The sequence below is a fragment of the Lagenorhynchus albirostris genome, chromosome 1 (genome assembly GCF_949774975.1).
Source record: "Lagenorhynchus albirostris chromosome 1, mLagAlb1.1, whole genome shotgun sequence".
NCBI classification, from domain to species: domain Eukaryota; kingdom Metazoa; phylum Chordata; class Mammalia; order Artiodactyla; family Delphinidae; genus Lagenorhynchus; species Lagenorhynchus albirostris.
Window position 1 is genome coordinate 138,110,371 of NC_083095.1, and position 23,830 is coordinate 138,134,200.

General features: G+C 54.3%; 9 non-coding genes across 9 annotated transcripts; all 9 read left to right on the forward strand.

Annotated features, from left to right (window-relative positions):
* The first annotated feature begins 892 nt into the window (after positions 1–892).
* On the forward strand, positions 893–984 carry LOC132505590 (small nucleolar RNA SNORD116). Its single transcript, XR_009535456.1, has one exon. It is a non-coding gene; the product is annotated as a small nucleolar RNA SNORD116 (small nucleolar RNA).
* Positions 985–3,429: 2,445 nt separating this feature from the next.
* Positions 3,430–3,521, forward strand: LOC132505682 (small nucleolar RNA SNORD116). The gene has a single exon (XR_009535491.1). It is a non-coding gene; the product is annotated as a small nucleolar RNA SNORD116 (small nucleolar RNA).
* Positions 3,522–8,357: 4,836 nt separating this feature from the next.
* LOC132505663 (small nucleolar RNA SNORD116) lies at positions 8,358–8,449 on the forward strand. The gene has a single exon (XR_009535483.1). It is a non-coding gene; the product is annotated as a small nucleolar RNA SNORD116 (small nucleolar RNA).
* A 2,440-nt stretch (positions 8,450–10,889) lies between these two features.
* On the forward strand, positions 10,890–10,981 carry LOC132505623 (small nucleolar RNA SNORD116). Its single transcript, XR_009535474.1, has one exon. It is a non-coding gene; the product is annotated as a small nucleolar RNA SNORD116 (small nucleolar RNA).
* Positions 10,982–13,441: 2,460 nt separating this feature from the next.
* Positions 13,442–13,533, forward strand: LOC132505844 (small nucleolar RNA SNORD116). The gene has a single exon (XR_009535555.1). It is a non-coding gene; the product is annotated as a small nucleolar RNA SNORD116 (small nucleolar RNA).
* Positions 13,534–15,999: 2,466 nt separating this feature from the next.
* Positions 16,000–16,091, forward strand: LOC132505596 (small nucleolar RNA SNORD116). The gene has a single exon (XR_009535461.1). It is a non-coding gene; the product is annotated as a small nucleolar RNA SNORD116 (small nucleolar RNA).
* Positions 16,092–18,500: 2,409 nt separating this feature from the next.
* On the forward strand, positions 18,501–18,592 carry LOC132504768 (small nucleolar RNA SNORD116). The gene has a single exon (XR_009535072.1). It is a non-coding gene; the product is annotated as a small nucleolar RNA SNORD116 (small nucleolar RNA).
* A 2,468-nt stretch (positions 18,593–21,060) lies between these two features.
* On the forward strand, positions 21,061–21,152 carry LOC132505317 (small nucleolar RNA SNORD116). Its single transcript, XR_009535365.1, has one exon. It is a non-coding gene; the product is annotated as a small nucleolar RNA SNORD116 (small nucleolar RNA).
* A 2,409-nt stretch (positions 21,153–23,561) lies between these two features.
* LOC132504778 (small nucleolar RNA SNORD116) lies at positions 23,562–23,653 on the forward strand. The gene has a single exon (XR_009535081.1). It is a non-coding gene; the product is annotated as a small nucleolar RNA SNORD116 (small nucleolar RNA).
* Positions 23,654–23,830: the final 177 nt, after the last annotated feature.

Below are 23,830 nucleotides of genomic sequence, written 5' to 3' on the forward strand. Positions count from 1 at the left end.
CACTTTTGGCCAAGGGCCATTCCCTTCTGGAAAGTAACTGGGACCGCATTTCCCCTTGATTGTGAGTCCATTGTGAGGAAGCGTATGTGCCAAGAGTGGGTGTGTTTCCCTGGAGGGCAGTGGGTCTTAGGCTGAGGGGACCCAGTTCCCCTGAGGGTGTCTCAGGGGTTTAGGATGACATCATTATGCTTTGTCGGTGGGGAGGGCACCCAGGATGGGAATTACAAGGCTCGAGACCAGGGGGTTGATGGACTACAGCGCACATTGTCCTGATGGACGCCTGCTCTGAAGGCATCCATGCCCCGATGCTTTCATGTTTGGCTGCTGACACACAGACAAAATGGGCAGCAAATTAAACATAGAGGCGACATAGAGCTTACATGTCTGGGTGGTATCACCCTGTCCCTCCGTGCACCTGTGCACCCATGTACCATCCTCAAGCATCCGTGTTTTCTATCACTCCGAACCAGGTGGAGTGCCAGGGAAGAAAGGCTAGTGGCAACGTGTGACCCTCTGCATATTCTGTAATACCCAGCAAGTCAAGGAAGACATGGCAAGGCGAGGCGAGGCGAGGCAAGGCGAGGTGAGGCGAGGGGATCTCAGATGCATGTTGGCATGCAGTCCGTGAGGTTACTGGTGGAACACTCATTGTGGTAAACTGCACTTCTTTACAAAACATAGATGTTTGCCCACGGTACTTTTGCATCGGGGCTGCACCATAATCTTCTGGGGTTTTCTCAGGGAGCACAAGCTCCGATGCTCTGAGACTTGGCTGCAATTCCTGCCCCACGTCTCAGTTCTGGGCACTCCTGAAGGCTGACAAGATTGAGTTCGCTGGCCATCCTGCGGTGGAAACTGCGACTTTGCACATCCAGCCTTTGAGCAGGTGCTTGGATTGATGATTACTCCCACAAATGCATTCCTTGGAAATCTGAACAAAATGAGTGAGCAATCCCTACCGTCTCCTCATCAGAACCGAGGTCCAGCACTTGCCTCCCAAAGGGAAAGTAAGGAGAAGTTCATGTTTCATTTGCTGCATTGGGCGTCCACAGACACCTTGCTCATGCTGAGGGTGGCGGCATTCTCGTGGGGAGAAGAGCCATTGGGAAAGGTGCCTGGGATACACATCCAAGTGGGAAGGCTAGGGACAGCGTGCTGTCTCGGTGTGCTTGAGTCTAGCCAGGATTGTTGTCCCCTGCCTCAGTTGAGCGTGCAGGTGCCAGAGGAAGTGTGAGCTTGTGGCGGGCCTTGGGCCTGCCATTGAGTTCTACAGGCCTTCCCCGCCCCCCAGTCATTGCTTTGTTCCCTCAAGGAAACAGGTGTCTCTACACTCAGGGTCAGAGCAGGAGTCCTAGCCTAGGCCAGGCTTCTTTGTCATGGTCTGCTTGGGATATGTGATGCAGGGTAGGTGTCTCCTGTTGATCAGGGGAAATCAAATGGACCACTGTCCCCAGAAGTTGGGCCCAAGCTGATGGCTTCTCCTCGGGTTGTGTCCTCCTTATGTGTTAGTGGGCTGGGGGGCTGGAAAATGCCTTAGGCAATTCCCTGGGAAATCAAGCTTCTGTGGTGAGAGGTTGCTATTGCACCTTACCGTGAGATGTTTTTATGCAGGCAGAGAGAGGAGGGCAAGGTGAGCGGAAAATACCCATGAGTTTCTTGGCTAATCCCTCAGGTAGACTGGTGGGTGAATAGATCACAGTGGGCATAGGGTTCCCAGAAGGCCTTTGTGATGCGTTCAGGAGCGTTTGGAGGCATGTGCAAGGAAGGAATATGGGTGCATGTTCGAGGACCATCTCACTGTTTTCTTCTCCTTTGTTGATTTGCTTCATGGATTGTCCCTGTGCCGACAAATGGTTGCCTTCTTGGCACAGTATGGTGTCTTCTCATAGGGGCCGATTTGGAGGCAGTGGGGTGTTTTGTCCCTGTCTGGCCACGTTCCCCCTGTGTTGAAGATATGAAGGTGTTCCTCAGGACAACCCAGCATCGTTTCTATACCCGGCCCACGTAGCGTTCCCTGAGGATTTGAGCTCTTCCTGGAGGTCATTGGGCACAACCATGCAGAAACAAGGGAGTCGGCTGCCAAGGAAAGGCTACAGCTTTAAGGGCAGGAGAGGATGTGTGGTACGGGGGCCATTTGGTCCCACCACCAGCTGGTGCAGCGAGCCTGTGGTCTCTGGCATGCCTGGCCTCAGGCCACAGATGTCATGCCAGTTCAAGTGTCCATGCTGTTGGCTGGGTTCTCTTGTTTCACGACTGTGGGTACATTTTGTGCTGGAGGACCTGGGTCTCATGGGTCCTCCGAGGTCATTTCACTGACGGGCCGAGACTGCAAAATTGCAAAAACCCACGGCAAGTTACCCAGTTGCTGCAAGGGTTTGCGCCACAACTTTGGGCATTGGAATGGCTCCGATGCCTTTAGCTTTGCGTGTGGTCAAAGGGAAGGCCCTCTGCCTTGGCAGGAGGCCAGGAAGTATGCCTGCTGGTGAGTCACCCTTGGTCAGTCCAGGGATTCCTCAGGTGCCCTTTGTCACGGGTCCCTACGAGCCGCATTTGATGGAGGTCATCACATTCGGCAAAGGGCCATTCGCTTGTGGAAGATCTCAGGCACCACATTTCTCCTTGAGGGTGAGTCCATTGTGAGGAAGTGTATATGCCAAGAGTGGGTGTGTCCACCTGGACGACAGTGGCTCTTAGGCTGAGGGGACCCACTTCCCCTGAGGGTGTCTCAGGGGTTCAGGATGACATCCTTATGCTGTGTTGGCGTGGAGGTCGCTCAGGGGGGTAATTGCAGCGCCCGTATCAGGGGGTTGATGGACAGCGGCGCTCTTTGTGCTGATGGCTGCATACTCTGAAGGCATCTACATCACAATGCATTCACATTTGGCTGCAAACACACAGACAAGATGGGCAGCAAATGAAATTTTGAGGCTAGATAGAGCACACATCTCTGGGTGGTATCACCCATTCCCTCTGTGCACCCGTGCACCATCCTCAAACGTGCATGTGTTCTCTCACCCTGAACCAGGTGCACTGCCAGAGAATGAATGCCACCAGCAGCATTGGGCCCTCCGTATAGTCTGTGATACCTGGTGAATAGTGGACTTTGTGGCAAGGAGAGGCGAGGCAAAGGAGTCTCAGAGGGGTGTTGGCGTGAAGTCCTTGAGGTTCCTGGTGGAAACCTTGTGGCAGTAAGTGGAACATCTTTGCAGAAACCTAGATGTTTGTCCATAGGATATTGTGCACCAAGAGTACACCATTACTTTCTGGGCTCTTCCTGGGGTACCCAAGCTCCAATGCCCTGAGACTTGGCTGCACTTCCTGCCCCATGGTTTGATTCTGGCCAACCCTGACTGCTGACATGATTGAGCTTACTGGCTGTCCCATGGTGGAGGCTGTGAGTTTGCATGTCCAGGCTTTGAGCACGTGCTTGGATCGATGATGACTCCCAAAAATGAATTCCTTGGAAATACGAACAAAATGAATGAGAAATCCCTACCATCTCCTCATCAGAACTGATGTCCAGCACATAGCTCCCAAAAGAAGAGTAGAGAGAGGTCACATTGCATTTAGCTATTGTGGGGATCCACAGCCACATTGTTCAAGTGGAGAGTGGCAGCCTTCTCTGGGAAAAGGGCCATTTGGAGAGGAGCCTGTTATGCCCATTCACCTGGGAAGGCTTAGGACAAATTAGTCGTCTATGGGCAACTAAGTCTATCAAGGTTTTCTGTCTCCTGCCACAGTTTAGCGTGCATTCAGAAGAGGAAGCATTAGCCTTTGGTGGGGCTCTGGCCTGCCAGTGAGTTCTAACATTCTCCCCCGCCCCCTATTCATGGCCTTGTGCCCTCAAGGAAACAGAAGTCTCTGTGCTCAGGGTCAGAGCAGGAGTCCTGGCCTAGATCAGTCTTCCTTGTCATGTTCTGCCTTGGGAGACAGGTTTCAGATTAGGTTTCTCATGATGAGGGGTGAAATCAAATGGGCCACTGTCCCTGGGAGTTGGGCCAAGCTGATGGTTCCTCCTCGGTTGTGATCTGCTTGTGTATTGTGTGCAGGTGGACTTGAATATGTCTTAGTCAATTCTCAGGAAAATAAAACTTCTTTGATGAGGGGTGGCTCTGGCACCTTGCCTTCAGACATTTCGATCCTGGTTGAAGGAGAAAGGAAAGGCGAGCAGGAAATACACGTGAGATGGCTGGCAAAGCCCCCAGGTTTACTGGTGGGTGCATAGATCGATGGTGGCCGTAGGGTTCCCGGAAGACATTTGGGATTCCCTCAGGAGCATTTGGAGGCACGTGTAGGGAGGGAACACGGGAGCACATTTGTGGACTGTCCCGCCTTTTTCCTCTCCTTGGTCAATTTGCTTCATGGCAGGTTCCTGTGCCAGCGAATGGTTGCCTTCCAGGCACGGTATAGTGTCTTTTCATGGGGACAGATTTGGTGGCCGTGGGGTGTTTTGTCCATGTCTGGCCATGTTTGCCCTGTGTTGAAGATGTGAAGGTGGTCCTCAGTACAGCCCATCATCGTTACTACACCCAGCCCACATAGTGTTCCCTGAGGATTGCAGATCTTCCCAGAGGTCATTGGGCACAACCATGTGGAAACAAAGGAGTCAGCTGCCAAGGAAAGGCTGCAGGTTGAAGGGCAGGAGAGGATTTGTGGTGCAGGGGTCATTTTTCCTGCCACCCGCTGCTGCGTCGAGACTGTGGTATCTGGCGTCCCTGGCCACAGGCCAGACAAGTTATACCGGTTCAAGTGTCTAGGCTGTTGGCTAGGTTCTCTCGTTGCACAGCAGTGGGTAACACGTTTCTAGAGGATCTGGGCCTCACGGTTTCTCCGAGGTCACGTCACTGACAGGCCAGAGTGCAAAAGTGCCAGGCACCACTGCAAGTGACCCAATTGCTACAGTGGTTTGCCCCCCACTTTGGGCATCGGAATGGCTCCCATGACATTAGGCTGCAAGGGTTTTCCTCACCACGGTGGGCATCAGAATGCTTCCCATGGCATTAGCTTTGTGTCTGGGTCAAGAGTAGGTCGTCTCTCTTGGCAACAGGCCAGGAAGTAGGCCTGCTGGTGATTCTCCCTTGGGCAGTCCAGGTGTTCCTCGGATGTCCTTTTTCACGGGTCCCAACGAGCCGCTTTTTTTTTTTTGCTGTATGCAAGGCTCTCACTGTTGCGGCCTCTCCCGTTGTAGAGCACAGGCTCCGGGCACACAGGCTCAGTGGCCATGGCTCACGGGCCCAGCCATTCCACGGCACGTGGGATCTTCCTGCACCGGGGCACAAACCTGTGTCCCCTGCATCGGCAGGCGGACTATAAACCACTGCACCACCAGGGAGGCCCCCTACGAGCTGCTTTTGATGTAGGCCCTCATATTCGACCAAGGGCCATTCCCTTGTGGAAGATCTCTTCCTCTTCAGGGTGCGTCTATTGTTTGGAAGCATATGTCCTAAGGGCATGTGTTGTCCCCTAGAGGGCACTGGCTTTTATGCTGAGGGGGCACAGTTGCCCTGTGGGTGTCTTAGGGGTTCAGGAAGCCATCCTTCTGCTGTGATGGATGAGAGAGTGCTCAGGAGAGGAATTGCAGGGCCTGAGACCATGGGGTTGTTGGACAGCGGGGTCTTTGTCCTGATGGGCACAGGCTCTGAAGGCATCCGCGCTACGTTGCTTTCACATTTCCCTGCGGACAACATGCAAAATGGGCAGCAAATGAAATGTTGAGGGGAGATAGAGCTCACATCGTTGCGTGGTATTGCCCCAAACATCGGTGCACCCATGCACCCTCCTAAAGTACGTATGTGTTCCCTCACCCCGAACAAGGGGGAATGCCAGGGAAGGAATGACAACAGCAGAGCAGCCTGGGGCCATCCGTATAATCCGTGATACCCAGTGAAGTGACGACGGTGAGGCAAGGCGAGGCCAGGTGAAGGAGACTCGGAGGGGTTTTGGCGTGCATTCCATGAGGATCCTGGTTTAACCCTTGTTGTGCTAAGTGGCACTTCTTTGGTGAAACCTAGAGGTTTGGCCACTGGAACTTGGGCACCGGGGCTACACTCTCACCTTCTCGTGTTTTCTCGGGAAACATTGGTCTAGCCAAGACTGCTGTCCCCTGCCACGGTTCAGCATGAGGGTAGCACAGGAAACATGAGCCGTTGGTGGTCCTGTGGCCTGCACTTGCATTCTACAGGCTGCCCCCGTGGGGGTGTCGTTGCCTTGTGCCCTCAAAGAAACAAGTCTGTATGCTCGGGGTCAGAGCAGGATTCCTGGCCTAGGGCAGGGCTCTTTGTCACGTTCTGCTTGGGAGACCAGATGCAGTTTAGGTTTCTCCTGATGAGGGGAGGAATCAAATGGGGCACATTCGCCGGGAGTTTAGAAAAGCTGATGGCTCCTCCTTGGGTTCCGTCCTGCTTGTGTGTGCTATCTAAATGGGCTAGAAAATGCCTTAGTCAAGCTTAGTCATGTAAGCTTCTTTGGTGAGGGGTGGCTCTGGCATCTTGTGGAGACACACTGGGATCCCGGTGTAGAGAGAAAGACAAGGCAAGTTAAAAAGGCACTTGAGATGGCTGGCTAAGCCCTCCGATTTACAGGTGGGTAGATAGATCGACGGTGGCCATAGGGTTCCCGGAACACATTTCGGATTCCCTCAGGAGCGATTGCAGGCACGTGTAGGGAGGGAACTCGAGAGCACATTTGTGGACGGTCCCGCCTTTTTCCTCTCCTAGATCGATTTGATTCATGGCGGGTCCCTGTGCCAGCGAATGGTTGCCTTCGTGGCACAGTATGGTTTCTTCTCATGGGGGAGGATTTGAAGGCCGTGGGGTGTTTTGGCCCTGGCGGTCGACGTTCCCCCTGTGTTGAAGATTGAAGGTGCTCCTATGTACAGCCCAGGATCGTTTCTATACCTGGCCCAAATAGCGTTCCCTGTGGATTGCAACTCTTCCCAGAGGTCACTGGGCACAACCAGGCAGAAAAAAAGGTAGTTGGCTGCCAAGGAAAGGCTACAACTTTAAGGGCAAGAGTGTATGTGCGGTGCGAGGGTCATTTTTCCTGCTACCCGCTGGTGCGTCAAGACTGTGGTATTCGACCCGCTTGGCCACACACCACACAAGTCATACAGATTCAAGTGTCTAAGCTGTTAGCTAGGTTCTCTTGTTGCACGGCTGTAGATAACATATTGCTTCTAGAGGACCTGGGCCTCACAGTTTCTCCGACGTCCCGTCACTGACGGGCGCAGAGTGCGAAAGTGCCAGGCAGCAACTGCAAGTGACCCAATTACTGCAACGAATTGCCCTGCCGCTTTGGATATTGGAATGGCTCCAATGCCATTAGGCTGCAAGGGTTTTCCCTGCCACGTTGCGCATCGGAATTGTTCCCGTGCCATGAACTTTGTGTGTGGGCCAAGGGTAGGTCGTCTGTCTTGGCAGCAGGCCAGGAAGTATACCTGCTGCTGAGTCTCCCTTGATCAGTCCAGGTGTTCCTCACGTACGCTTTGTCACGGGTCCCTACGAGCCGCTTTTGATGGAGGCCGTCATATTCAGCCAAGGGCCTTTCCCTTGTGGAAGATGTCTTCCCCTTAAGGGCGCGTCCATTGAGTGGAAGCATATGTGCCAAGGGCAGATGTGTTCACCTGGAGGTCACTGGCTCTAAGTCTGAGGGGGCACAGTTGCCCTGAGGGGGTCTCAGGGGTTCAGGAAGACATCCATTTCCTGTGTGGAGGGGAGAGTACTCAGGAGAGGAGTTGCAGGGTCCGAGACCAGGCGGTTGTTGGACAGCGGGGCTCTTTTTCCTGATGGCCACACGCTCTGAAAGCATCTGCGCTACGTGGCATTCATGTTTCCCTGCGGACACCCAGGCAAGATGGGCAGCAAATGAAATGCTGAGGGGAAATAGGGCACGCATCGCTGGGTCGTATCGCTCTTTCCTTCGGTGCGCCCGTGCACCCTCCTCAATTACGCTTGTGCTCTCTCAGCCCGAATCAGGTGGAATGCCAGGGAAGGAATACCAGCAGCAGAGCAGCCTGGGGCCATCCGTATAATTCGTGATAACCGTTGAAGTGAGGAGAAGGAGTCTCACAGGGGTGTTGGCGCACTTTCCATGAGGATCCTGGTTTAAACTTTGTTGCGGTAAGTGGCACTTCTTTGCTAAAACCTAGAGGTTTGGCTACGGGAAATTGAAAAAGGGAAGACACACTCACATTCTGGCCTTTTCTCGGGGAACACGAGCTTTGATGCCCTGAGAACTGGCTGCATTTCCTGCTCCATTGCTCGACACTGGCCGCTTCTGTATGCTGACATGATTCAGTTCGCTGGCCGTCCCGTGATGGAATCTGCAACTTTGCATGTCCAAGCTTTGAGCATGTGCTTGGATCGACGATGACTCCCACAAATGAATTCCTTGGATATCTGAACAAAATGAGTAAGAAATCCGTAGCGTCACCTCATTGGAACTGAGGTCCAGCATGTGGCTCCAATAAGGACAGTAGGGAGAGGTTCACATTGCATGTGCTGCTTTGTGTGTCCACAGCCACGTTGTTCAAGTTGAGGGTTGTGGCCGTCTGATGGGGAGAAGAGGCATTGGGAAAGGACCCTGGGATGCCAATCCAGGTGGGAAGGCTAGGGAGAGCCTGCCGTCTGTGGGCTCCTCGGTCTAGCCAGGACTGCTGTCCCCTGCCACGGTTCAGCATGCGTGTAGGAGAGGAAGTGTGAGCCATTGGTGGTCCTCTCGCCTGCACTTGAGTTCTACAGGCCGCCCCCACAGTCTTGTCGTTGCCTTGTGCCCTCACGGAAACAGAAGTTTCTATGCCCATGGTCAGAGCAGGATTCCTGGCCTAGGGAAGGCTTCTTTGACATGATCTGCTTGGGAGACCAGATGAAGTTTAGATTTCTCATGATGAGTGTAGAAATCCTATGTGCCACTGTCCCCGGCAGGTTGGTTGGCCAAGCAGATGGCTCCTCCTCAGGTTGTGTCCGGCCTGTGTGTGCTCTGTGAAGAGGCTAGAAAATGCCTTAGTCAAGATTAGTCACAGCAAGCTTCTTTGGTGAGGGGTGGCTCTGGCATCTTTCCGTGACATGTTGGGATCCCCGTGGAGGGGGAAGGGCAAGGTGAGTGAAAAAGACACGTGAGATGGCTGGCAAAGCCCACATGATTACTGGTGGGTGGAGAGATTGATAGGATCCATGGAGCGTTTGGAGGCATGTGTAGAGAGGGAACACGGGAGAACTTCTGTGGACTGTCCCGTCTTTTTCCTCTCCTTGTTCGATTAACTTCATGGCGGGACCCTGTGTTAGCGAATGGTTGCCTTCGTGGCACAGTATGGTTTCTTCTCATGGGGGCTGATTTGGATGCCGTGAGGTGTTTGTCCCTGTCTGTCCACGTTCCCCCTGAGTTGAAGATGTGAAGATGTTCCTCAGTACAGCCCAGCATCTTTAATACACCCAGCCCACATAGCGTTCCCTGAGATTTGCAGATCTTCCCGGAGGTCACTGGGCACAACTAGGCGGAAAGAAGGGGGTTGGCTGCCAAGGAAAGGCTAAAGCTCTAAGGGCAGGAGAGGATGTGTGGTGCGGGGGCCATTTTTCCTGCCACCCGCTGGTGCATCCAGACTGTGGTATCCGGCTTGCCTGGCCACAGTCCAGACAAGTCATAGCGGTTCAAGTGTCTGGACTGTTGGCTGGGTTCTCTCATTTCACGGCTGTGGGTAACACATTGCTTCTAGAAGACCTGGGCCTCACGGTTTCTCCGAGGGCACGTCACAGACAGGTCCAGAGTGCAAAAGTGCCAGCCACCACTGTGGGTGACCCAATTGCTGTAACTCTTTGCTCCACCACTTTGGGCACTGGAATGGCTCCCATGCCATTAGGCTGCAATGGTGTTCCCCACCACATTTCGCTTCGGAATGGTTCCCATGACACTAGCTTTGTGTGTGGTCCAAGGGTAGGTCGTCTGTCTTGGGAGCGGGCCAGGAAGTATGCCTGCTGCTGAGTCTCCCTTGATCAGTCCAGGTGTTCCTCACGTACGCTTTGTCACGGGTCCCTACGAGCCGCTTTTGATGGAGGCCGTCATATTCGGCCAAGGGCCCTTCCCCTGTGGAAGATCTCTTCCCCTTCAGGGCACGTCCTTTTAGTGGAAGCATATGTGCCAATGGCGGATGTGTTCAACTGGAGGGCACTGGCTCTTAGTCTGAGGGGGCACAGTTGCCCTGAAGGGGCCTCAGGGGCTCAGGAAGACATTCTTTTCCTGTGCTGGAGGGGAGAGTGCTCAGGAGAGGAGTTGCAGGGACCGAGACCAGGGGCTTTTTGGATAGCGGGGCTCTTTGTCCTGATGGCCCAGGCTCTGAAGGCGTCTTCTCTACGTTGCTTTCACGTTTGCCTTCAGACACACAGGCAAGATGGGCAGCAAATGACATGTTGAGGGGAGATAGAGTACGCATCGATGGGTGGTATCGCCCTTTACCTCGGTGCCCCCGTGCACCCTCCTAAAGCACGCGTGTGTTCTCTCACCCCAAGCCAGGTGGAATGCCAGGAGAGGAATTCCAGCAGCAGAGCAGCCTGGGGCCATCCGTATAATCCGTGATACCCAGTGAAGTGAGGAGGAGGAGTCTCGCAAGGGTGTTGGGGTGCATTCCATGAGGATCCTGATTTAACCCTTGTTGCGGTAAGTGGCACTTCTTTGCTAAAACCTAGAGGTTTCACCACGGGAATTTGTGCAACGGGACTAAACCCTCACCTTCCGACCTTTTCTCGGGGAGCACGAGCTTCGACGCCCTGAGAACTGGCTGCATTTCCTGCCCCAATGGCACGGCTCTGGCCGCTTCCATATGCTGGCGTGATTCAGTTCGATCGGCGTCCCATGGTGGAATCTGCAACTGTGCATGTCCAGAGTTTGAGCATGTGCTTAGATTGACGTAGACTCCCACAAATGCATTCCTTGGAAATCTGAACAAAATGAGTGAGAAAACCCTACCGTCTCCTCATCGGAACTGAGGTCCAGCATGTGGCTCCAATAAGGACAGTAGGGAGAGGTTCACATTGCATGTGCTGCTGTGTGTGTACAGCCACGTTGTTCAAGTGGAGGGTGGTGACCAACTCATGGGGAGAAAAGCCACTGGGAATGGAGCCTGGGATGCCAATTCAGGTGGGAAGCCTAGGGACATCGTGCCGTCTGTGGACTCCTTGGTCTAGCCAGGACTGCTGTCCCCTGCCACGGTTCAGCATGCGGGTAGGAGAGGAAGTGTGAGCCATTGGTGATCCTCTCGCCTGCACTTGAGTTCTACAAGCCGCACCCAGCGGCTGCTCGTTGCCTTGTGCCCTCAGAGAAACAGAAGTCTATGCTCAGGGTCAGAGCAGGATTCCTGCCCTAAGGCAGGCTTCTTTGTCATGTTCTCATTGAGAGACCAGATGCAGTTTAGGTTTCTCGTGATGAGAGGAGAAATCCAATGGGCCATTGTCCCCGGGAGGTTGGCCAAGCTGATGGCTCCTCTTCGGGCTGTGTCTGGCATGTGTGTGCTGTGTGAACAGGCTAGAAAATGCCTTAGTCAAGATAAGTCACAGAAAGCTTCTTTGGTGAGGGGTGGCTCTGGCATCTTTCCGTGACACGTTGGGATCGCGATGGAGAGTGAAGGGCAAGGCGAGTTTAAAAGACATGTGAGATGGCTGGCTAAGCCCACATGTTTACTGGTGGGTGGAGAGATCGACAGAGGCCATAGGGTTCCGGGAACAGTTTTGGTATTCCCTCAGGAGCATTTGGAGGCACGTGTAGAGAGGGAACACGGGAGAACTTCTGTGGACTGTCCCGCCTTTTTCCTCTCCTTGGTCGATTTACTTCATGGTGGGTCCCTGCGCTAGCGAATTGTTGCCTTCATGGCACAGTATGGTGTCTTCCCATGGGGGTCGATTTGGAGGCCGTGGGGTGTTTTGTCCCTTTCCATCCATGTTCCCCGTGTGCTGAAGATGTGAAGGTGTTCCTCAGTCCATCCTAGCATCTTTACCACACCCGGGCCACATAGCGTTCCGAGTATCGCAGATCTTCCCGGAGGTCACTGGGCACAACCATGCGGAAAAAAGGGAGTCAGCTGCCAAGGAAAGGCTAAAGCTTTAAGGGCAGGAGAGGATGTGTGGTGCGGGGGCCATTTTTCCTGCCAGGCGCTGGTGCGTCCAGACTGTGGTATCCGGTGTGCCTGGCCAAAGGCCAGACAAGTAATAGCGGTTCAAGTGTCTAGGCTGTTGGCTGGGTTCTTGCGTTGCGTGGCCGTGGGTAACACGTTGCTTCTAGAAGACCTGGGCTTCACAGAATCTCCGAGGTCACGTCACTGACGGGCCCAGAGTGCGAAAGTGCCAGCCACCACTGCGGGTGACCCAATTGCTGTAACTCTTTGCTCCACCACGTTGGGCACTGGAATGGCTCCCATGCCATTAGTCTGCAAGGGTTTTCCCCACCACGTTTGGCTTCGGAATGTTTCCCATGCCATGAACTTTGTGTGTGGTCCAAGGGTAGGTCATCTGTCTTGGCAGCAGTCCAGGAAGTATGCCTGCTGGTGAGTCTCCCTTGATCAGTCTAGGTGTTCCTCATGGGCCCTTTTTCAAGGGTCCCTACGAGCCGCTTTTGATGGAGGCCGTCATATTCGGCCAAGAGCCCTTCCCTTGTATCAGATTTCTTCCCCCTGAGGGTACTTCCATTGTATGGAAGCAGAGGTGCCAAAGTCAGGTGTGTTTCCCAGAGAGCACTGTCTCTTAGATTGAAAGGCACAATTGCCCTAAGCATGTCTCAGGGTTTCAGGAAGACATCCTTTAGCTGTGATGGAGGGGACAGTGCTCAGGGGAGGAATTACAGGGCCCGAGACCAGGGGGTTGTCAGACAGTGGCTCTCTTTGTCCCGATGGCCGCACTCTCTGAAGGCATCTGCGCTACGTTGCTTTCACGTTTGCCTGCGGACACCCAGGCAACATGGGCAGCAAATTAAATGTTCAGGGGAGATAGGGCACGCATCTCTGGGTCGTATCGCCCTTTCCTTCGGTGCGCCCGTGCACCCTCCTCAATTACGCTTGTGCTCTCTCAGCCCGAATCAGGTGGAATGCCAAGGAAGGAATACCAGCAGCAGAGAAACCTGGGGCCATCCGTATAATTCGTGATGACCATTGAAGTGAGGAGAAGCAGTCTTGCAGGGTTTTTGGCGCACATTCCATGAGGATCCTAGTTTAAACCTTGTTGCGGTAAGCGGCACCTCTTTGCTAAAACCTAGAGGTTTGTCTACGGGAAATTGAAAACGGGTCTACACACTCACATTCTGGTCTTTTCTCAGGGAACACGAGCTTTGATGCCCTGAGAACTGGCTGCATTTCCTGCTCCATTGCTCGGCACTGGCCGCTTCTGTATGCTGACATGTTTCAGCTCGCTGGCCGTCCCGTGATGGAATCTGCAACTTTGCATGTCCAGCGTTTGAGCATGTGCTTGGATCGACGATGACTCCCACAAATGCATTCCTTGGATCTCTGAAAAAAATGAGTGAGAAAACCCTACCATCACCTCATTGGAACTGAAGTCCAGCATGTGGCTCCAATAAGGAAAGTAGGGAAGGGTTCTCATTGCATGTGCTGCTGTGTGTCTACAGCCACGTTGTTCAAGTGGAGGATTGTGGCCATCTCATGGGGAGAAAAGCCATTGGGAATAGATCCTGGGATGCCAATTCAAGTAGGAAGCCTAGGGACAGCGTGCCGTCTATGGACTCCTTGATCTAGCCAGGACTGCTGTCCGCTGCCACGGTTCAACATGCGGATAGCAGAGGAAGTGTGAGCCATTGGTGATCCTCTCGCCTGCATTTGAGTTCTACAGGCCTCACCCACCGGCTGGTCGTTGCCTTGTGCCCGCAAAGAAACGGAAGTCTGTAGGCTCAGGGTGAGAGCAGGATTCCTGGCCTAGGGCAGGCTTCTTTGCCATGTTCTGCTTGGGAGACCAGATGCAGTTTAGGTTTCTCATGATGAGGGGAGAAATCCAGTGGGCCATTGTCCCTGGGCTTTTGGTCAAGCTGCTGGCTCCTCCTCGGGGTGTTTCCGGCTTGTGTGTGCTGTGTGAACAGGCTAGAAAATGCCTTAGTCAAGATAAGTCACAGCAAGCTTCTTTGGTGAGGGGTGGCTCTGGCATCTATCCATGACACGTTGGGATCCCGGTGGAGAGGGAAGGGCAAGGCTACGTATAAAGAACATGAAATGGCTGGCTAAGCCCACATGTTTACTTGTGGGTGGACAGATTGACAGAGGCCATAGGCTTCCAGGAACACTTTTGATATCCCCTCAGGAGCATTTGGAGGCACGTGTAGAGAGGGAACACGGGAGAACTTCTGTGGACTGTCCCGCCTTTTTCCCCTCCTTGGTTGATTTACTTCATGGCGGGTCCCTAAGCTAGTGAATGGTTGCCTTTGTGGCACAGTATGGTGTCTTGTCATGGGGGCTGATTTGAGGTCGTGGGGTGTTATGTCCCTGTCTGTCCACGTTCCCCCTGTGTTGGAGGTGTGAGGGTGTTCCTGAGTCCAGCCCAACATCTTTACTAAACCTGGCCCACATAGCGTTCCCTGAGGTTTGCAGATCTTCCCGGAGGTCACTGGGCACAACCATGCGGAAAAAAGGGAGTCGGCTGCCAAGGAAAGGCTATAGATTTAAAGGCGGGTGAGGGTGTGTGGTGCGGGGGTCATTTTTACTGCCACGCGCTGGTGCATCCAGACTGTGGTATCCGGTGTGCCTGGCCACAGGCCAGACGAGTCATAGCGGTTCAAGTGTCTAGGCTGTTGGCTGGGTTCTCTTAATTGCATGGCTGTGGGTCACACATTGCTTCTAGAAGACCTGGGCCTCACTGTCTCTCCGAGGTCACGTCACTGACGGGCCCGGAGTGTGAATGTGCCAGGTACTACTGCAGTTGACCCCATTGGGGCAATGGTGTTCTCCGCCACAATGGGCATTGGAATGGCTCCCATGCCATTTGGTTGCAAGGGTTTCCCCACCACGTTGGGCTTCAGAATGTTTCCCATGTCATTACCTCTGTGTGTGAACCAAGGGTAGGTCATCTGTCTTGGCAGCAGCTCAGGAAGTGTGCCTACTGGTGAGTCTCGCTTGATCAGTCCAGGTGTTCCTCACGTGCCCTTTGTCACGGTTCCCTTCGAGCTGCTTTTGATGAAGGCCGTCATATTCGGCCAAGGCCCCTTCCCTTGTGGAAGATCTCTTCCCCGTAAGAGCGTGGCACTTGTGTGGAAGAATACGTGCCAAGGGCGGGCGTGTTCCCCTAGATGGCACCGGTCTTAGTCTGAGGGGCCACAGTTGCCCAGAGGGTGTCTCAGGGGTTTAGGAAGACATCCTTCTGCTGTGGTGGATGGGAGAGCACTCAGGAGTGGAATTGCAGTGCCCGAGACCAGGGGGATTTTGGACAGCGGTGCTCTATGTCCTGATGGCCGCACCCTCTGAAGGCATCAGCTCTATGTTGCTTTCACGTTTCCCTGCGGACCCACAGGCAAGATCTGCAGCAAATTAAATGTCGAGGGGAGACAGAGCACGCATCACTGAGGGACATCGTCCTTTAGCTCGGTGCACCCATGCACCCTCCTAAAGAACGCATGTGTTCTCTCACTGCGAGCCAGGTGGAATGCCAGGAAAGGAATTCCAGCAGCAGATCAACCTGGGACCATCTATATAATCCCTGACACCCGGTGAAGTGAGGAGGAGGAGTCTCACAGGGGTGTTGGCCCGCATTCCATGAGGATCCTGGTTTAACCCTTGTTGCGGTAAGTAGCACCTCTTTCCTAAAACCTAGAGGTTTGACCAAGGGAACATGTGCAACGGGGCTACACCCTCAGCTTCTGGCCTTTTCCATGGGAACCCGAGCTTCGATGCCCTGAGAACTGGCTGCATTTCCTTCCCCCAATGGCTTTGCTTTGTTCACTTCCGTATGCTGACATGATTCAGCTCGCTGTCCGTACCGTGGTGGAATCTGCAAGTTTGCATGTCCAGTGTTTGAGCATGTGCTTGGCTCGACGATGACTTCCACAAATGCATTCCTTGGAAATCTGAACAAAATGAGTGAGAAATCCCTGCCGTCTCCTCTTTGGAACTGAGGTCCAACACGTGGCTCCCAAAAGGAAAGTAGGGAGAGGTTCGCGTTGCATTTGCTCCTGTGGGTGTCCACAGCCACGCTGTTTAAGTTGAGGCTTGTGGCCGTCTGATGGGGAGACGGGGCATTGGGAAAGGACCCTGGGATGCCAATCCAGGTGGGAAGGCTAGGGAGAGCGTGCCGTCTGTGGGTTCCTTGGTCGAGCCGGGACTGCTGTCCCCTGCCACGGTTCAGCATTCGGGTAGGAGAGGAAGCGTGAGCCCTTGGTGGTCCGGTCGCCTGCCCTTGAGTTCTACAGGCCTCCGCCACCGGCTACTCGTTGCCTTGTGCCCGCAAAGAAACGGAAGTCTGTAGGCTCAGGGTGAGAGCAGGATTCCTGGCCTAGGGCAGGCTTCTTTGCCATGTTCTGCTTGGGAGACCAGATGCAATTTAGGTTTCTCCTGATAAGGGGAGAAATCCAATGGGCCATTGTCACCGGGAGGTTGGCCAAGCTAAGGGCTCCTCCTCGGGTTGTGTCTGGCTTGTGTGTGCTGTGTGAAAGGGCTAGAAAATGCCTTAGTGAAGATAAGTCACAGCAAGCTTCCTTGGTGAGGGGTGGCTCTGGCATCTTTCCCTGACACGTTGGGATCCCGGTGGAGAGAGGAGGGCAAGGCGAATGAAGCAGACACGAGAGATGGCTGGCTAATCCCACAGGTTTACTGGTGGGTGGATAGATCGATGGTGGTCATAGGCTTCCGGGAACACTTTTGGTATTCCCTCAGGGACATTTGGAGGCAAGTGTAGAGAGGGAACACGGGAGCACATCTGTGGCGTGTCTCGCTTGTTTCCCCTCCTTGGTCAATTTACTTCATGGTGGGTCCCTGTGCCAGGGAATGGTTGCCTTCGTGGTACAGTATGGTGTCTTCTCATGGGGGCTGATTTGGAGGCCGTGGGGTGTTTTGTCCCTGTCTGTCCACGTTCTCCCTGTGTTGAAGATGTGAAGGTGTTCCTCAGTAGAGCCCTGCATCGGTACTACACCCAGCCCACCTAGCAGTCCCTGAGGATTGAAGACCTTCCAGGAGGTCATTGGGCAAAACCACGCGGAAAGGGAGTTGGCTGCCAAGGAAAGGCTACAGGTTTCCGGGCCCGAGAGGATGTGTGGTGCGGGGATCTTTTCTCCTGCCACCCGCTGGTGCTTTGGGACTGTGGTGTACGGCGTGCCTGGCCACAGTCCAGAGAAGTCATACCGGTTCAGGTGTCTAGGCTGTTGGCCGGGTTCTCTTGTTGCGCGGCTGTAGGTAACACGTTGCTTCTAGAGGACCTGGGCCTCACGGTTTCACCGAGGTCACGTCACTGACGGACCCAGAGTGCGAAAGTGGCAGGCAGCACTGCAAGAGACCCAATTGCTGCAACAGTTTGCCCCGCCACGTTGGGCATCGTAATGGTTCCCATGCCATTACCTTTGTGTGTACGACAAGGGTAGGTCGTCTGTCCTAACAGCAGGCCAGGAAGTATGCCTGCTGGTGAGTCTGCCTTGATTAGTGCAGGTGTTCCTCACGTGCCCTTTGTCGTGGGTCCCTATGAGCCGCTTTTGGTGGAGGCCGTCATATTCGGCCGTGTGCCCTTCCCTTGTGGAAGATCTCTTGATCTTCCGGGCGCGTCCACTGTGTGGAGCCATATGTGCTTAGAGTTGGTGTGTTCCCCAAAGGTCACTGGCTCTTAGTCTGAGGAGGCACAGTTGCCCTGAGCGTGTCTCAGGGTTTCCGGAAGACATCCTTTAGCTGTGATGGAGGGGAGAGTGCTCAGGAGAGGAATTGCAGGGCCCGAGACCAGGGTGTTGTTGGACAGCGGGGCTCTTCGTCCTGATGGCGGCACGCTGTGAAGGCGTCTACGCCACGTTGCTTTCACATTTACGTGCGGACACCCAGGCACGATGGGCAGCAAATGAAATGTTGAGGGGATATAGAGCACGCATCACTAGATGGTATCGCCCTTTCCCTCGGTGCGCCCGTGCAGCATCCTCAAGCACGCGTGTGTTCTCTCAGCCCGAGCCAGGTGGACTGCCAGGGACGGAATCCCAGCAGCAGAGCAGCCCGGGGCCATCCGTATAATCCATAATACCTGGTGAAGGGAGGAGGAGGAGTCTCGCAGGGGTGTTGGCGCACATTCCATGAGGATCCTGGTTTAAACCTTGTTGCGGTAAGTGGCACTTCTTTGCTAAAACCTAGAGGTTTGGCCACGGGAACTGAAAACCGGTGCTACAGCCTCATCTTCTGTCTTTTTCCTGGGGAACATGAGCTTCGATGACCTGAGAACTGGCTGCATTTCCTGCCCCATGGCTCAGATCTGGCCGCTTCTGTATGCTGACATGATTCAGCTCACTGGCCGTCCCTTGGTGGAATCTGCAACTTTGCATGTCCGGCGTTTGAGCATGTGCTTGGATCGATGATGACCCCCACAAATGCATTCCTTGGAAATCTGAACAAAATGAGTGAGAAAACCCTACCGTCTCCTCATCGGAACTGAGGTCCAGCACGTGGCTCCCAAAAGGAAAGTAGGGAGAGGTTGAGGTTGCGTTTGGTGCCGTGTGTGTGTACAGCCACGTTGTTCAAGTGGAGGGTTGTGGCCGTCTCATGGGGAGAAGAGCCATTGGGAAAGGAGCCTGGGATGCCAATGCAGGTGGGAAGGCTAGGGACAGCGTGCCGTCTCTGGGTTCCTTGGTGGAGCCAGGACTTCTGTCCCCTGCCACGGACGAGCATGCGGCTAGGAAAGGAAGCGTGAACCATTGGTGGTCCTATCGACTGCATTTGAGTTCTACAGGCCGCCGCCACCGGCTACTCGTTGCCTTGTGCCCTCACGGAAAGAGAAGTCTATGGTCAGGGTCAGAGCAGGATTCCTGGCCTAGGGCTGGCTCTTTGTGATGTTCTGCTTGGGAGACCAGATGCAGTTTCGGTTTCTCATGATGAGGGGAGAAATCCAATGGGCCATTGTCCCCGGGCGGTTGGCCAAGCTGATGGCTCCTCCTCGGGTTGTTTCCGGCTTGTGTGTGCTGTGTGAACAGGCTAGAAAATGCCTTAGTCAAGATAAGTCACAGCAAGCTTCTTTGGTGAGGGGTGGCTCTGGCATCTTTCCATGACACGTTGGGATCCCGGTGGAGAGGGAAGGGCAAGGCTACCGATAAAGACACATGAAATGGCTGGCTAAACCCACATGTTTACTTGTGGGTGGACAGATTGACAGAGGCCATAGGCTTCCAGGAAGACTTTTGATATCCCCTCAGGAGCATTTGGAGGCACGTGTAGAGAGGGAACACGGGAGAACTTCTGTGGACTGTCCCGCCTTTTTCCCCTCCTTGGTTGATTTACTTCATGGCGGGTCCCTAAGCTAGTGAATGGTTGCCTTTGTGGCACAGTATGGTGTCTTCTCATGGGAGCTGATTTGGAGGCCGTGGGGTGTTTTGTCCCTGTCTCTCCACGTTCCCCCTGTGTTGAAGCTGTGAAGGTGTTCCTGAGTCCAGCCCAACATCTTTACTAAACCTGGCCCACATAGCGTTCCCTGAGGTTTGCAGATCTTCCCCGGAGGGCACTGGGCACAACCATGCGAAAAAAAGGGAGTCGGCTGCTAAGGAAAGGCTATAGATTTAAAGGCGGGTGAGGGTGTGTGGTGCGGGGGTCATTTTTACTGCCACGCGCTGGTGCATCCAGACTGTGGTATCCGGTGTGCCTGGCCACAGGCCAGACGAGTCATAGCGGTTCAAGTGTCTCGGCTGTTGGCTGGGTTCTCTTAATTGCATGGCTGTGGGTCACACATTGCTTCTAGAAGACCTGGGCCTCACTGTTTCTCCGAGGTCACGTCACTGACGGGCCCGGAGTGTGAATGTGCCAGGTACCACCGCAGTTGACCCCATTGGTGCAATGGTGTTCTCCGCCACAATGGGCATTGGAATGGCTCCCATGCCATTTGGTTGCAAGGGTTTCCCCACCACGTTGGGCTTCAGAATGTTTCCCATGTCATTACCTCTGTGTGTGAACCAAGGGTAGGTCATCTGTCTTGGCAGCAGCTCAGGAAGTGTGCCTACTGGTGAGTCTCGCTTGATCAGTCCAGGTGTTCCTCACGTGCCCTTTGTCACGGTTCCCTTCGAGCTGCTTTTGATGAAGGCCGTCATATTCGGCCAAGGCCCCTTCCCTTGTGGAAGATCTCTTCCCCGTAAGAGCGTGGCACTTGTGTGGAAGAATATGTGCCAAGGGCGGGCGTGTTCCCCTAGATGGCACCGGCTCTTAGTCTGAGGGGCCACAGTTGCCCAGAGGGTGTCTCAGGGGTTTAGGAAGACATCCTTCTGCTGTGGTGGATGGGAGAGCACTCAGGAGTGGAATTGCAGTGCCCGAGACCAGGGGGATTTTGGACAGCGGTGCTCTATGTCCTGATGGCCGCACCCTCTGAAGGCGTCAGCTCTATGTTGCATTCACGTTTCCCTGCGGACCCACAGGCAAGATCTGCAGCAAATTAAATGTCGAGGGGAGACAGAGCACGCATCACTGAGGGATATCGCCCTTTCGCTCGGTGCACCCGTGCACCCTCCTAAAGAACGCATGTGTTCTCTCACCCCGAGCCAGGTGGAATGCCAGGAAAGGAATTCCAGCAGCAGATCAACCTGGGACCATCTGTATAATCCCTGACACCCGGTGAAGTGAGGAGGAGGAGTCTCACAGGGGTGTTGGCCCGCATTCCATGAGGATCCTGGTTTAACCCTTGTTGCGGTAAGTAGCACCTCTTTCCTAAAACCTAGAGGTTTGACCAAGGGAACATGTGCAACGGGGCTACACCCTCAGCTTCTGGCCTTTTCCATGGGAACCCGAGCTTCGATGCCCTGAGAACTGGCTGCATTTCCTTCCCCAATGGCTTTGCTTTGTTCACTTCCGTATGCTGACATGATTCAGCTCGCTGTCCGTACCGTGGTGGAATCTGCAAGTTTGCATGTCCAGTGTTTGAGCATGTGCTTGGCTCGACGATGACTTCCACAAATGCATTCCTTGGAAATCTGAACAAAATGAGTGAGAAATCCCTGCCGTCTCCTCCTTGGAACTGAGGTCCAACACGTGGCTCCCAAAAGGAAAGTAGGGAGAGGTTCGCGTTGCATTTGCTCCCGTGGGTGTCCACAGCCACGCTGTTTAAGTTGAGGCTTGTGGCCGTCTGATGGGGAGACGGGGCATTGGGAAAGGACCCTGGGATGCCAATCCAGCAGGGAAGGCTAGGGAGAGCGTGCCGTCTGTGGGTTCCTTGGTCGAGCCGGGACTGCTGTCCCCTGCCACGGTTCAGCATTCGGGTAGGAGAGGAAGCGTGAGCCCTTGGTGGTCCGGTCGCCTGCCCTTGAGTTCTACAGGCCTCCGCCACCGGTTACTCGTTGCCTTGTGCCCGCAAAGAAACGGAAGTCTGTAGGCTCAGGGTGAGAGCAGGATTCCTGGCCTAGGGCAGGCTTCTTTGCCATGTTCTGCTTGGGAGACCAGATGCAGTTTAGGTTTCTCCTGATAAGGGGAGAAATCCAATGGGCCATTGTCACCGGGAGGTTGGCCAAGCTGAGGGCTCCTCCTCGGGTTGTGTCTGGCTTGTGTGTGCTGTGTGAAAGGGCTAGAAAATGCCTTAGTGAAGATAAGTCACAGCAAGCTTCCTTGGTGAGGGGTGGCTCTGGCATCTTTCCCTGACACGTTGGGATCCCGGTGGAGAGAGGAGGGCAAGGCGAATGAAGCAGACACGAGAGATGGCTGGCTAATCCCACAGGTTTACTGGTGGGTGGATAGATCGATGGTGGTCATAGGCTTCCGGGAACACTTTTGGTATTCCCTCAGGGACATTTGGAGGCAAGTGTAGAGAGGGAACACGGGAGCACATCTGTGGCGTGTCTCGCTTGTTTCCCCTCCTTGGTCAATTTACTTCATGGTGGGTCCCTGTGCCAGGGAATGGTTGCCTTCGTGGCACAGAATGGTGTCTTCTCATGGGGGCTGATTTGGAGGCCGTGGGGTGTTTTGTCCCTGTCTGTCCACGTTCTCCCTGTGTTGAAGATGTGAAGGTGTTCCTCAGTACAGCCCTGCATCGGTACTACACCCAGCCCACCTAGCAGTCCCTGAGGATTGAAGACCTTCCAGGAGGTCATTGGGCAAAACCACGCGGAAAGGGAGTCGGCTGCCAAGGAAAGGCTACAGGTTTCCGGGCCCGAGAGGATGTGTGGTGCGGGGATCTTTTCTCCTGCCACCCGCTGGTGCTTTGAGACTGTGGTGTACGGCGTGCCTGGCCACAGTCCAGAGAAGTCATACCGGTTCAGGTGTCTAGGCTGTTGGCCGGGTTCTCTTGTTGCGCGGCTGTAGGTAACACGTTGCTTCTAGAGGACCTGGGCCTCACGGTTTCACCGAGGTCACGTCACTGACGGACCCAGAGTGCGAAAGTGGCAGGCAGCACTGCAAGAGACCCAATTGCTGCAACAGTTTGCCCCGCCACGTTGGGCATCGTAATGGTTCCCATGCCATTACCTTTGTGTGTACGACAAGGGTAGGTCGTCTGTCCTAACAGCAGGCCAGGAAGTATGCCTGCTGGTGAGTCTGCCTTGATTAGTCCAGGTGTTCCTCACGTGCCCTTTGTCGTGGGTCCCTATGAGCCGCTTTTGGTGGAGGCCGTCATATTCGGCCGTGTGCCCTTCCCTTGTGGAAGATCTCTTGATCTTCCGGGCGCGTCCACTGTGTGGAGCCATATGTGCTTAGAGTTGGTGTGTTCCCCAAAGGTCACTGGCTCTTAGTCTGAGGAGGCACATTTGCCCTGAGCGTGTCTCAGGGTTTCCGGAAGACATCCTTTAGCTGTGATGGAGGGGAGAGTGCTCAGGAGAGGAATTGCAGGGCCCGAGGCCAGGGTGTTGTTGGACAGCGGGGCTCTTCGTCCTGATGGCGGCACGCTGTGAAGGCGTCTACGCCACATTGCTTTCACATTTACGTGCGGACACCCAGGCACGATGGGCAGCAAATGAAATGTTGAGGGGATATAGAGCACGCATCACTAGATGGTATCGCCCTTTCCCTCGGTGCGCCCGTGCAGCATCCTCAAGCACGCGTGTGTTCTCTCAGCCCGAGCCAGGTGGACTGCCAGGGACGGAATCCCAGCAGCAGAGCAGCCCGGGGCCATCCGTATAATCCATAATACCTGGTGAAGGGAGGAGGAGGAGTCTCGCAGGGGTGTTGGCGCACATTCCATGAGGATCCTGGTTTAAACCTTGTTGCGGTAAGTGGCACTTCTTTGCTAAAACCTAGAGGTTTGGCCACGGGAACTGAAAACCGGTGCTACAGCCTCATCTTCTGTCTTTTTCCTGGGGAACATGAGCTTCGATGACCTGAGAACTGGCTGCATTTCCTGCCCCATGGCTCAGATCTGGCCGCTTCTGTATGCTGACATGATTCAGCTCACTGGCCGTCCCTTGGTGGAATCTGCAACTTTGCATATCCGGCGTTTGAGCATGTGCTTGGATCGATGATGACCCCCACAAATGCATTCCTTGGAAATCTGAACAAAATGAGTGAGAAAACCCTACCGTCTCCTCATCGGAACTGAGGTCCAGCACGTGGCTCCCAAAAGGAAAGTAGGGAGAGGTTGAGGTTGCGTTTGGTGCCGTGTGTGTGTACAGCCACGTTGTTCAAGTGGAGGGTTGTGGCCGTCTCATGGGGAGAAGAGCCATTGGGAAAGGAGCCTGGGATGCCAATGCAGGTGGGAAGGCTAGGGACAGCGTGCCGTCT